A 15,543-nucleotide genomic window follows, 5' to 3' on the forward strand; every position below is an offset into this window, starting at 1 on the left:
AAAAATTCTTTTATCTTTTAATTCATTTATTAGCTCTTTCACTTTTTGTTGAAAAACTCGAGCCACAATATCTGGTCGATCAGACGTAATTTCATTATCTAATAAATTTTCTGTAATTTCACGCCATTTTGGATTACATGTCATTGTAATAAACAAATCTGGTTTCCCAAATTCTTGAACTAATCGCATGGCATCCATAAATGATTGTTGATACGAACGTGGTCCTCCAGTAAATGTTAAAGGTAAAATAGTTATTTTTGCTGGTTTAACATTTTCCTCTTTTGCTTTATTGTGTAGATAATCCATTAACCCACAGTACATTTCTACTCGAAGTTGTTTTTGATTTTTATAAACAAAGCCTATGCGTGAAGCTATAACTTTTGAATAAGCGTCAACATCAAATTGTTGAGTCCCCATATGTAAACATGGATTAAATGTTCCTCTATATGACATACGATAATTATAAAATTGTAAAAGAGTAACATTATGTTTTCCCCTAGTTTGCTTCATGTTTACAGTCCATCCAGGATCACCAGAAGAAAACATTAAAGGATATATCATGGGATCAACATTTTGACTAAGAAAATTAATTGGAATACTTTTAATTTTGTTTTCACTATCATTTTGATTTTTTGGCATTTTTGGATATATACATATATCACGTTCTATAGGAGGTTCACCATCTTCACTGACGAATACAACCGCTACTTCATTGCAAGATGGAGCATTAAATTTCTTTTGATTTAATTGTCTATCACGTTTAATCCATATATGAATATCTCTTAGAGGTTCATTTTTCAATTTTGCTCGTTTTTCTTCTTCTAATTCTACTTCTTATGATATATTTGTCTATGAATACGAAAAACATAAGGTCCATGTCTTTTAGGAATTTCTAATTTAGCACCCATGCTAGCAAAAGCAGATGAACTGTTGTAAGAACAAATCTGTTCTCTAAAATTCTTACCTTTGGAGCTAGAATCAAATATTAAATCTTTTAAGTAAATCGGGTAAGGCTTTAAATCAGCTAACTTTATTAACCCCTTATGACAACAGTGAGTAAATGCTTTATCTGGCGATCTTTCACACAAAAAATGTAATGCATTACAAAATTTACATTCTACATTCATTAAACCTAAATAATTTTCTGAAATTTTACTTTCATCAAAACGTTCAAGTGGCACAATTGCAACTCCTACTGTCTTTAATATTTTGTTATTTTTTTGTTTAATTTACTTTTTAAATCCTTTTCTTGGCGCTCTTTTTTTTCTATTTCACTTTCTAATGACATTTTTTTATTTTTACATGCTAAATTTTAATGTTGTCGTTCTATCGTTTCAGCTTCTGTTTCTAATGATAGTTTTCTTTTTTTCGCTGTTAAATCTTTTTGTTGTCGATTTTTCTTTTCGTTTTCCGTTTGTATTTCTAATTTTTGTTTTTTACTTGTCAAATTTCTTTTTTGACGCATTTTTTTTTCATCTTCTGTTTCTGAGAATAATTTTTTGTTGCAATTATTTAAACTTTTTTATTGGCGCTCTCTTTTCACATCTTCCGTTTCTAAGGATAATTTAATTTTTCTACTTGTTAAGTCTTTTTGTTGACGGTTTTTCTTTTGAAGTTCTGTTTCATTTTATCGATTATTACGTTTTCTTAATCTATCATTTTCTAATCTAATTATTTTCTGGTCATACGTTTCTTCAAGTTTTGCTTTCATTCTCCTTTCTTTATCTTTCATTGCACGAATTTTCTTTTTTTCAATTTCTTTATTCTGAAGACATTTGATTTCATAATCTTTAATGGATAAAATGCTATTTACATGATTTTTAGAGGGAGTCTCAAAGAAATTTGAAAGGTTTTGTTCCTGACATCGAAATTCCTTAAATCTATCCTGAAAAAGACACTTCCAATCACACTCCACAACAGATATTCTATTATTCGTCGCTCTTACTGCTCGAAAGGAACTTAAACGATTATTTTTAAACATTGATTTTAAATGCGTTCTCATTTCGTTCTTTTCATTATCATAATTAAGAGTATTTGGCATTTTATCAAATAACAAGGATGTTTCAAATGTAATTGTATACACGCCACAATCAACACTATCAACAGATTGTTGATCAACACCTACAAAAACTACTGGTGGTTCAAAAGGATATAATTTTTTTAAGAAGTCTCTTTGCTGAACATTTAAACATCCTGCATTAATGCTATCATAAATATAAATTCTTACACCATCGTAATAACTACAAATCCAATGACCTCTTTTAGCATTACCGCTAAATAGTATTTGAATATGTTTTTCACCCTTATTTATCGGCTGAATGAGATGAGGCATTTGTATAAACAGAGTATCGCGCATATTAAACAAATAATTAGAATCTTTACTCAATAATTTTAGAAATTGAAGCATATGGTTATCATTTAACATTTCATCAGGGTTGTCAATCGATTTATAATCATTATTAGTTAAATTACTAACATACCTTTCTCTGCTTGCCATACCATTATTCGTCAACTTGACAGGTTCTATACTCTTCCTATCTAAAAAAATGTTTTATATGTGACTTCTATAAACTTACCAATATATATATTATAATTCAGGGTTGCCACAGTTTAGGAAAATCAGGGAATTCAGGGAAAAGTCAGGGAAAGTAAAATTGGTCAGGGAAAAGTCAGGGATTTTTATTTAAGTAACTGGAAAAAATTGAATTTTGGAGAAGTTACAAATAATTTAGTGTTGCCGCGATAATGGCGAGAGGCGAGACGAGACGAGAGAACTTTGACTCGAGACGAGACGAGACAGTATTTTTTTAATTATCGCTAAAACGATACAAGACGAGAGAGGTGTCACGAGAGACGAGAATTCTCGACGAAAATTACGAGAATTCTCGATGAGAATTTTTTTTAAATTGCAAAGTTTTATTCTGAAAATATATAGTTACGGTTAACATATATATATAAAATATGATAGATATATGTATACTAAAATCTTTTATTGTTTACGTTGCATTTAATAGTCTTTTTAAACAAAATATAAGAAATTATAAATATTTTATATAAATTATATTTTTTTTATACATAATATTTAGTAAATAAATTCTTTCTTAACTAAAAGTTGAAATTTAATTCATTTTTTAGTGTTTTTTTTAATGAGCAATATTTAACGGAAAAATAAATTTAAAAAAATTGTGAAAAAAAATTTGGGTTTGGATCATAAATTCAGTTTCTTTGCTTATTTTTAAATATTATTGTGAAAATGGGTTCTATATTTAGCTAAAAAAGTTAGCAACTTTTATATTTATCTTTTTAAAAATTATTTGATTTGAATCAAATAAGAAAGTATTCACTTGAACTTGAATGAAATAATTTTTATTTTACTGAAATAAATTATTTTTGAACCAATGAATTCAGAATTTGAAGCAAATAAAATTTATTTGATAATAAACAAAACAAGTAATCAGTTATTGGAGACAAAAACATTTTTTTAATGCAAAAAATAAAAAAATTTGCATTTTTGATTATTTGAAAATAAATTGTAACTATTATTCAGCTTAACATTTTTTATTCCAATATAGCTAAAATTTTAAACCAGACTAATACCTGAGAGACTACCAAGTCTCACCTTAATCGTCAAGTCATTTTTTCGTAATGTGCGAACAAAATTTTACAGACATATATGTATATCTAAGATAAATATTAACATTAAAAAAAATTAACACGTCAAATTTTTTACAATACTATACTTCTATAAAGAAAGCTGAAAAAGACGAGAGAAAACTAGAATGTGTAGCATTCTCGACGCTCGAGACGAGACGAGACGATAATGTGTAGCATTCTCGACACTCGAGACGAGACGAGACGATAAATTGCCCTATAATAACGAGACAAGACGAGACAGTTAAAATTATCGCCTCGTCTCGTATCGCGGCAACACTAAAATAATTGCAGAAATTCAATTATTTTCAAAAGTAATAAAATTCTTCGAAAAAATTCAATTATGTTCAAAAATTAAAAAAAATTCTCGATAAAATTCAATTATCTTTAAAAATAATTAAATTCTTCTCCAAATTTCAATTATTTTCAAAAAATTTTTCTCAATTCAATCGTTTTCAAAATCTAGTTTTAATAAAATTTTTCAAAAGAAATCAATTATTTTCAAAAAAAAATTTTGATAAAGTTCTAAGCAAACTTCGCAATAATTTAATTATTTTCATGAATAATAAAATTCATCATAGAATTTCAATTATTTTTAATACAATTTTAATTGAATTCCTTGAAAAATTTAATTATTCTTGAAAATTTTATTAAAATTGCTCGAAGAAATTCAAATTTGTTGATAAAATTCTTTATGATAATTTAGTTTCGAAAAACATTCATTTTTTCAATAAATTATTTATTTTTGTATTTAAATAATTGAATTCATGTAGAATTTTCCAATAAAAATTGATTTGAAAATAAATATTAGTTCGCAGAATTTACTTAAAATTGTATTAAAAATAATTGAAATCCTGTGAAGAATTTTATTAATTTATGAAAGTAATTGAATTCTTGAAATGAATTTTTTAAAATGTTTTTTAAATAATTGAAATAATATAAAGAATTTTATTATTTATGAAAATAAGTGAATTTCTGCATCGAATTTCATTATATTTTTTTAAATAATTGAATTCTTTTGAGAACTTTTATTAAAAAAGTAGATTGTAAAAATTATTTGAATTTCAACGAAGAATTTCATTATATTCGTGAAATGTAATTAAATTCTCACAAAAAAATTAAGAGAATAATTCCATTTTTCTAGGAATTTACTTTAAATTGTATTATAAATAATTGAAATCCTCAGAAAAATTTTATAATTTATGAAAATAATGGAATTTTTACAACGAATTTTATCAATTTTTTTAAATAATTGGATTTCCATGAAAAATGTTAATAGCAGTGAAAGTAATTGAATTTATGCAACGAATTTTATTACATTTTATTAAAATATTAATACTTATTTAAAAATTTAGTTATTGCTGTTTGCGAATAATTTTACAATTTAAGAAATGCGTAAGGAAATGCAATAGAATGTTTTTTTGAGTATCTAATAATTTTTAGAGTGAATCAGAATGATATCATTTACCCAGTAAACAAAATTGGATACACGGACCGCGGAGTTCGTATACGAGCTCGGTAGCTCGTATGAGAAATATGAGAAAACTCTCATACGAGCATCTATAGATGCTTGTATACGAGGTGACTTTTAAAGCATTTTTCTTAATATAACACTATTTTAAAGTAAATGTAGATAATAGAAATGAATTTTCAAAGTAAAACAAAGCTAAATTTATAAAGGAAATGAAGTTTTAAGAAAAAAAGAATAATTTTGTTCAAAAAATTTATTCACACTGAAAAAAGGTTAGAATTTGATAATTCCTTGTTACTCTAACTTACCGACATTAGATATTTCTCGGATGCGGTAAGCACGATTTTGTATTTGCGGTAGAATAAATAAGTTTTTTTCATTACTAATTAATAATATATTATTATTTATTTATTATATAAATGTTCTTATATAAAATAATTAAATTTAATACAAAATCTGCTTACCGTATACGAGAAATATCTAATGTCGGTTAGTTAGAGTAACAAGGAATTATCAAATTCTAACCTGTTTTCAGTGTGAATAAATTTTTTGAAAAAAATTATCCTTTTTTTCTTAAAACTTCATTTCCTTTATAAATTTAGCTTTGTTTTACTTTGAAAATTCTTTTCTATTATCTACATTTACTTTAAAATAGTGTTATATTAAGAAAAATGCTTTAAAAGTCACCTCGTATACAAGCATCTATACACTTCTCATTACGGAAAAGCCTCGTATGAGAGTTTTCTCATAGATACGAGCTACCGAGCTCGTATACGAACTCCGGGGCCCGTGTATCGAATTTTTTTTACTGGGTATTTATGGTCAGGGAAAAAGTGAAAATTTTGTCTGTAAATCAGGGAAAAGTCAGGGAAAAATAAAATTAAATATTTGTGTCAACCCTGTAATTTATTTATATTATTTTATTAATTAATTAACTATATTAATTTTGAACCATTATAACGTCATAGTTTGTGCAAAGCATTTGTTCTAAAGCCGTGACGTCATAATGGTTCAAATGCCCTCAAGAATTAAATTATTTTCATAAATAGATATAAAAATTCTTCTCAAGAATTAAAATATTGTCTTTTAATTACATTCTTGACACAGTTAGTTGAACAAAAGTTAATAAAATTGTTCGCATATAAATTCAATTATTTTTAATAATAATTTTAACAAAATTCTTGGCAAAACTTCAATTATTATTTTCAAAAATTGTTATAAAATTCTTTAAAATAATATTTTAGTAAAATTTTAATTAAATTCCTTAAAAGAAATTAATTATATTTTCGAAAGTTGTTAATAAAATTCTCGTAAAATTTTTTAATAAAAATTGAATTGAAAATCAATGTCAGTGAAAATTTTGAATTTTCAATATTAATAATTATTTTATTATTTAATATTAAAAGCATTATTATTATTATTGCTTGAATTTTTAGAAATAATTGAATACAAATGATGAAATTTCGAAGAAATTAAAGTAAATCTTAATTTCTATGGAAAAATAATAATTGCTAATTATTTATGTAAAAAAGATGTTATTGTTGTTGTCGAATAATTTTAGAATTAAAGAAATTGATAAATAAATAAATTAGAACATTCTCTCATTATCTAATAATTGTTAGAGTAAATTTTGAATTACAAATTAATATAGTTAATAATTTTTATTCATTTATTCTTTATATTTTTTGGTAAACACACATTTTGAAATTAGAGAGAATAATAATAATAAATAAATAAACAGATTTGAATTTCATAATAATAAATAAAAAGATTTAAATTAAACTTACCAGTTTTCGAATTCTGTCTTTTAAAATTCAAATTGGCAGCCCACTGCTCACAATATCCGTAATTTTCGAATTCTGTATTTTAAAATTCAAATTGGCAGCCCACTGCTCACAAAATCCGTAATCCTCGAACCAACTATTTATAACTAATTAATCCGTAATTAACAAATTAACAAAATTAATTAAACCGTAATTATTATTAACAGAATTAATTAAACCGTAATTAATAACAAAATTTATTTTGCAAATTTTGTTGTCAAAATGTTGTCAAAATTAATTGTCAAAATAAACTACGAAAAAAATCGAATCAAATATAGTAATAATACACAAAACACTGACTTCAGAGTGTGAGGGACAGAAAAAGTGAAAGAATGAAAGAACATTACATATATTATAATAATCTTCGTATTTTCATTCATTCATTCATTCATTCTGTCCGCAGTTTGAAGTTAGTTTTTGAGTATGCTTTTGTTTTTTCTTTTTAAAAACACTTTGCCTGACAGATCGAAATTATACAGTTTTTCGATTTGTCAATCTCAATTTTTATTGTTTACGATGAAAAAAGGTCAAAAGATAGTTATTTTATAAAATAAGGTAAGAAATTTTCGTAATGTTCATTTATCAATAATATTTTTGTTTATTTTTTAAAATTTTTAGTTTCTTTTGGAAAAAAATTTGTGTAATTTATGTTCTTTAATCACAATTTTTATTCTTTTTTTAATTAATGAAAAAAATTTGTAGGTAGAATTTGTGAATTTCATAATTACAATTTTTATTTTTTTATGTATTTATATATCAACATCAACTTTTTTTTTAAAAACTTCTATTTTGTAATTAATTTTGCCAATCATATTGTTTTTACAAAATTTGTATAGTATTTTTTTGCATAATTTCTATGTATTTATCGCAATTTTTTTAACAAAATCAAAATATTATTTTTTTACAAAGCAAATTTTTTCATTCTTTTCTATTTTAAAAAATAAGTGTTGTTAAAAAATTCTGTCTGACAAAACGAATTTTTATATTTTCTTTTATTTATTTCTAAAAAAAGTCGAAAATAATTTAACAAAATTTTAAAGGTTATTAAAAAAAAATTTTTAAATTTGAGTAATTTCTTAATTTTTTAAACATAATTTTTAATAAAATTTTGATGTTTTTAGAAATAGATGAAAAAAATTATCATAATTTCTATAAAATGACCAAGAATTTTTTACAACGCCCCTAACAAAAACTACACTTTTAATTGTTATAAACAATATTAATTAACAAATAGTTAGCTTTGATTCCTCAACCCTAAAGAATTTTTTTCACATTTTCTTTTTAATTTAAATTTATTTGAAGAATATATTTGTCCTTTTTGTTTAAAAAATATTTTATTTAAATTGTTATAAACAATATTAATTAATATCAAATAGTGAATTTTGCTTCCTCTTCACAAAATTTTTTTTTATGTTTACTTCTAAATTTATGTTTATTCAAAGAATATAAGAATTATAAAAAATATAATTACTTTCCTTAAATAGGCTGTGAAATTTTTTAATATTTGACAAAAATTCAAAAAAGTTATTTTTTAAACAAAAAGCATATAATTAAATTCTTTATAATTTAGGTTCCCTGACTACTAAAAACATCCCCATTAATTTTTAGCAAACCTTTTTTTTGAGTTAATAATTTTTTCTTAAATGATGCATAAATTTGTTATTATAAAAAATGTATAAAAAGTATAAAAGTGTTTTTGGTTCGTTGTAAACTACAGATTTTTATAAATGTTTTGACGGTTCCAAAAATCTAAAGAAATTCAATTCACGGTTGACGCGTTTTTTTGACTCTATGATAATAAATGTTTTTTCTCAATTAACTAATTTTTCTGTAATTTCTTTTTAAAATTTAATGCATATCTCCCATTGTATTATATTAGTTTTTATTTTCTAATCATTCTAAAAAATGTTTATTACTTTAAAAATAGAAAATAGAATAAAATAGAAAATCAGCAAACTTTTTTTCTCTATTTTTAAAGAAAAATTTGAATATTTTTAAAAAATTGTTATTGAGAAAGAGAAATTAAACAATTTTCTTTTCTTTTAAAAAAAATAATATATAATAATATAATCTTGTAATAATAATAATTGACAAATCAAGATCACGCAACTTTTTTCCAATTTTAATACAAAAAAATTAAAGTTTTTAACCAAATTTTGTTTAACAATTAATCAACATTATAAATTTTTTTCATTTATTTCTGAAAGAATTTCAAAAATTATTTAACGGAATGTTAAATATTATTCAGAAAAAGGTAAACAAATTTTAATAGGGTCAGTTGGGGTAAATAGAAACAGATTTGTTAAGTGTCACCAATAACATAAGTTTTTTCTTTTAAATTGGAATACTTTCGGTTTTCTTGTGTATTGAGTTATTATTTCACTTCCGTGGAACAATTTTATGGCGAAGAAAAAAATATGGGTATCATTAAATCGCAATAATCAACTGTTTCTATTTACCTCTAAATTTTTCAACTTTGCAAAAATTTAGGGGTAAATAGAAACAGTTGATTATTTCTTACAAAATTTAAGACAAAATTAATTTCAAGTATGGAAATGTTAAAAGATACAAAGAATTACATAAAAAATTGTGTTATTTATATAATAATTAAAACTAATAAATAATAATGCATTACATAAGCTTAAAAATAAATCATGCCAAAAGTTGAAACACATTACCCAAATAAAGGTTTGTTCTCTCCTATTCTCTCTCATTCTCTCCCGTTATCTCTTATTCTCTCTTATTATAGTGTTGTATTTGATAGAAATAACTTTCTCATTTATATTTTAAGAAATATTATTGAAATTTCTGCTGTTTCTATTTACCTCGAATTTCCAGTTTTTAGGGGTAAATAGAAACAGTCTCCTACTTTTTATTAAAGTTTGCAAAATGAAAAAATCAAAGTTCATTTTTGTTGTAGTATTAATAAGAGATAATTGTAAATTTTAGTATGAATTTTTAGTTTATTTTTTTCTAAATGCGAGTCAAAAAAGTGAAATGGTGTCTTCTTTGACTTTCAATTTTTTATGCAATAGGAAATATTTTTTTATATACTGCTGCTAATTGACAAACGGAAAATGGGAAAATACTTAGAACTTGTTGGGGGTGATATAAGCTTCAAGATGTAAAGCCGTATTTATTTTTACGAGAACGATCGCGCGCTGCCGCGCGCGCGTTTTTTCTCTTGCGCAATCCTTTTTTTAATTTTTTAATTTTTTTTAACAAAAGTACTTATAAAAGTTATAGAAAACCTTTTTATAATCAAAATAATCTATATGTTAATTAAATTTTGTAACATTTAAAATCTTCCATAGTCAATTTATATTTTAAAAAATAGTGATGAAAGAAAAACGTTACTAAATAAACAATTTTTAACTATTTTTCACTTAGCTAGCAAAAAAACATCTCTACTGTCAAAGAAAGCCATAAACAGAGGATATTAAATTAAAAATTTACTTTTGTTTATTAAAATCGTTCCTACTTTTGCTATAAATTTTTGTCCGAGACTGTTACTCAAGAGATATATCTTTATTTTTTTAAAGTCATCTTTTTTCTCAGTTCTTTACTTTTTTTTGCTTCCTCTTAAAGGAAGCCTTATAGAGATGTCTATTTCCGAATTTTTTAGAATCAATTATTTTTACAAATTTTCAAGTGTAGTATATATAATTCGTCGAGAGGAACAAATGTCCGGATGTATGTGTGTATGTATGTGTGTATATTGTCTAGCTTGTGGATCACGCCTATTTAAATCGAAGTATTCTAATAACATAGTCCGTTTCTGTAAAGCTTCATTTATAGCATCATCATTTGCTTCTTCACTAATGGTTACAGTATGCCGATTAATTAAATGAACAGGTAATCGGAGAATAGAATGACTTTTACTCTGTAATGGTCTACCAAATATTCTATCACATGCTTCAACAGGACTAACATATCGAGTTTCAATAAACTTTTTTATTTCATCGTATTCTAAAGAACTTGTATTATTACTACTATCGGTAATTACTACAGCAGCAGCATCAAGTCCCTTAAAGATATATTTATACAAATATTTTACGGATTTAATACTTGAAACTACTTCTACATTAATATGACAATTAAATAACTGAAGTAATTTAGGATTGTATGGAACAACGTATTGATTATCTGTAGTTCCTCCATTTAGGCGATCGTATTGTCCTGTATTAAGGCGGCGATACGTTGCGTATCCGTTTTCATCCATTATTGTCTCAGAACAGAATTGCTTTGGGAAACCTTTCAAACATTTACTATTATTATCTTTACACCAATTTCCACATGGGCCATGAATCATATTTTTCATAACGATGTCATGAAGTATAACATTTTCTGATTGACTTGGAATTTCTGCCGAAATATATTTGTCTACAATCTCGGGTGTTGTTATTTTATAATTTTGTTTCAAAGTCACTAATAAATGCATATGCGGCAATCCACGTTTTTGATATTCAATGACATACACATAAGCAATCACTTCGCCAAATAATTGTTCCTTTACAATAGTATTAATAAGTTTATCTTTTTTATGGTAAAAACACGCGATACAATATCTGGTCTGTCAGAGGCAGTTTGGTAGGATATATCCATGGCTCAACATTGGGATTCATAGAACTTATATATTGTAAACTTTTTGTATTCTTATTATATATGGTAACATATGATTCTGGAATATCACCATCAGCAGGGGTGCTATTCTGTAACTTCACTTCACTTTCACTTCACTTTCACTTCACTTTCACTTCCACTTCACTTTCACTTCAGTTTCACTTCACTTTCACTTCACTTCACTTCACTTTCACTTCACTTTCACTTCACTTTCACTTCACTTTCACTTCACTTTCACTTCACTTCACTTTCACTTCACATTCACTTCACTTTCACTTCACTTTCACTTCACATTCACTTCACTTTCACTTCACTTTCACTTCACATTCACTTCACATTCACTCCCCATTAACTTCACTTTTCACTTTCAATGTGAATGTGAAGTGAATGTGAAGTGAAGTTACAGAATAGCACCCCAGTTGTAGTAAAAATTGCTGCAACTTCATTGACACTTTGTAAATTATAACGTCTACTATCCATCCCAGGCTTTAATGAAAATAATAATTGCATCTCAGGCTCAATTTCTGCATTATTTTCAGTCATTGTTTTTTTAATTTCTTCATGCATCATACGGTAGGACTGTGCAAATAGGTTACAATCCCGAAGGGCTGTATCAATTCCATCAACAATATCTCGGTTTAATTGAACATTATTCTTACAACGAATTTCGGAAGCTTCGTTTTGATCAACAATAAATAACTGTCCAAATGAAGGAGTATCGTTTCTTTCTGCATACAAAGATGTATTCATTTGATAATAAACCTGACCATGTATTTTGAAACAATATGGTCCTGGTCGTCTATTGTTAAAATTAACTAAGTTAGCGTTGAAAGAAGCAAAACCAAATGAATTATTGTAAGGTCGTATATTATAAAGAAGATTCCCAGATAATTCGTGGGTGCCATCAAATAAATTTTGTAATATGAGTGATAATATGAGCAGGTAGATCTTCAAGAATGACTTCGCCATGTTTACAACAATCATGAAATGAGTTTTTTTTATAAGATACTCTTTCTGCTTGGAAATGTTTAGCATTACAATGCTCACATGAAATGTTCATCGCACCAGCAAAATGTTCTTCTATATGCGAGACTAAAATACTGTCAGAAAAATTTTGATTCTGTGCAGAAGCCCGTTTTTTTGGCAATGAGTTTTTCGATAAGCTACATTTTTTTGACGACCGGAAATATTAGTATTTGATAAATTTGCTGTAACAGTTACATTATCTTTTGCCAAAGATGTAGTAACAGATGTAGAGGATTTTTCTAAATTTATATTTGATTTTGACACCGTAATAATACTGTCCTTTGTTTAAAGTGATTGAGGGTTGAGAATTCTATTATTCTCTTGTTTTTTTTGTCGAAACTTTCTTTGATAAGCAGCTTTCTTTTGATGTTTCATGACTTGATGTTGTTCTTCTTCCTCTAAAGAACGTATTATTGATCTTTTTTTTACTTGATTTTCATTTTTTAAATTAGTATATTTTGTAACATTTCTTGAATCATTACAATCATCATTAGTTTTTGATTTTATAAATAATTCACTGTTAACTTTATGTTCACAAAGTTTTACATAAGAATGATCACGTGTAATGTTCATTTCATTACAATAACCTATCTCTATATGTGACTTAGAAATAATATCAGACTGATTTTGTTTTTGAACAGAAGTATGTTAATTTTGTCGAGAGGTGCGCTTGTAAGCAACATTTCTGTCACGAATTGACATTTTAACTTTAGAAGTAGAAATATTTTCTTCTGCTGATGATAAAGCTGTAGATGTGCTTTGGGGCCTCGTATTTAAAGTTTGCGCTGCACTAATGAATTCATTAGAATCCAATGATTCAGAGCGAACAATTTTATTATTTTCTCGCTTTTTTTGTCGATATTTTTTTTGATAAGCAGCTTTTTTTGACGTTTTATGATTTTATATTTTTCTTCTTCTTCAGGAAAATGAACCATAGCTCTTTTTTCTTCATGCTTCTCAGTTATTATTAATCTTGTATCTTATATTCCATTGCTTGAATCAATAGAAATATTATTAACATCATTTGCTGGAATTAAAGGCAAATTTTCTAAACTATCAACAAAATTTTTTTTACAAACATTGCTGGTTGAATTCAGCGATGATAAATTATTGTCAACAATTTTATTTTCTTCATTTTGGAAACTTTTTTCTCTAGCTCGATTCCTAAGAAGACACTCCCAATTATATTCAACAGTCATAGTTCTAATATTAGTCGACCTTACTGATGGAAATTTACTTAAACGATTGTTTTTGAACATTAACATTAAATAATTTCTCATGTTATAATAATAGTAATTGACAGAGTGGGGCATAATATTAAAAAATATCGATGTTGCGAATGCTATTGCATATATTCCACAAGCAAGACTATTGTTTGGTTGTTGATCAACAGTTGTGAAAACTACTGGAGGTTTAAAAGGATATAATCTACTTAAATATTTCCTTTGATCTTCATTTAAACATCCTTCATTAAGACTATCATAAATATAATGTCTCATTCCATCATAATAAGTGCAAATCGAATGACCTTTCTTGATAGGTCCACTAAAAAGTATTTGAATATGCTTTTTACCTTTTTCAATCAGACTAATAAATTCAAACGTATATAAATACAATTGTGTTTTGCATGCTAAAAGCAGAATTTGATTCTCTTCTCAATAATTTTTCGAATTCATCAATATGAGTATCATTTAACGTTCCTTCTTCAGTAAGTATAATATTAAAATCTGTAACACTTAAATTAACAGTTTCTTATTTGTTCGACATGATTTCTTTTAATTTATTGAAAAGATATCGCTTCTAAAAAATAGTTTTTCATAAAATTAATTACTTCAGAACACATGTAAATAATGTTACTATTGTCACATTTAACAGTAACTGGAATTTTTATCTTTTCCTTTCTTATTGAAGATTATTAAGAATGTAAAGAATGTATCTTCATCTATTAATCTAATTTCGTCTTATCTCAAGAATGTAAGGAAGGTATCTATTCATCTTTTCATCTAAATTTGTTATGTATTTATTTATACTTTCTCAACAATAAATATAAGTATATATTTGGTAAGTTTTTCTGTTTTGTATCTGTTTATATTTTTTATTCTTTTATCTTTTATTCTAGTATCTGTTAATCTAGTAGCTCTTGGCTAAATCTTTGTTTACCAAGTATCTGGTATCTCGTATTCACATGTTATCAATAGTACTTATCTTTAATTTTTATATATTTTATCAACAATAAATATATTTGACTGTCCACGAGAAAACAAGGCTTAGCTCCAAAACGTGAATTTCACAGGGCGAGCGATTGAAGTACTACGATTGAAGTTAACTACGCTTGACATACCCATCTTTAAAACGATATATTGTCGAAAGTAATTGATATTTTTAACTTCTGACTTTTGCATTTGAAAAAGCAACATAAAATCTGTCGATTACCATAAAAACTCAAATTGATTTTTTCGACCTAAGCCGTGTTTTATCGTGGAGAGTCAACGATTGAGGTTAACTACGCTTAACATACCCATCTTTAAAACGATATATTGTCGAAAGTAATTGATATTTTTAACTTTTGACTTTTGCATTTGAAAAAGCAACATAAAATCTGTCGATTACCATAAAAAAATCAAAATTGATTTTTTGGACCTAAGCCTTGTTTTCTCGTGGACAGTCACATATGCGTATTTTTTGTAAGCTTTTCTGTTTTGTATCTGGTTTGTATCTGTTTAGTATCTGTTAATCTAGTACCTCTTGACTAAATCTCTGTTTATCAAGTATCTGGTATCTCGTAATCACATGTTATTTTTAGTACTTATCTTTAATATTTATAAAGTTTTTTCCAAATAATAATAACTAACTACCAAAATGTTGAAAAATCAATAATTAAGATTAAGAAAACAAATATAAATCAATATTAAATCACAATTATTACCACTATAATATAATTATGTAATG

General features: G+C 25.7%; 1 protein-coding gene across 4 annotated transcripts in view; it reads right to left on the reverse strand.

The window, feature by feature from the left end:
- The window catches only part of LOC122505843 (5-hydroxytryptamine receptor 2A-like), an 837,584-nt gene that overhangs the window by 273,514 nt on the left and 548,527 nt on the right, over positions 1-15,543 (reverse strand). The window lies entirely within an intron of this gene.

Source organism: Leptopilina heterotoma, unplaced genomic scaffold (assembly GCF_015476425.1).
Source record: "Leptopilina heterotoma isolate Lh14 unplaced genomic scaffold, ASM1547642v1 Lhet_377, whole genome shotgun sequence".
Classification (NCBI taxonomy): Eukaryota; Metazoa; Arthropoda; class Insecta; order Hymenoptera; family Figitidae; genus Leptopilina; species Leptopilina heterotoma.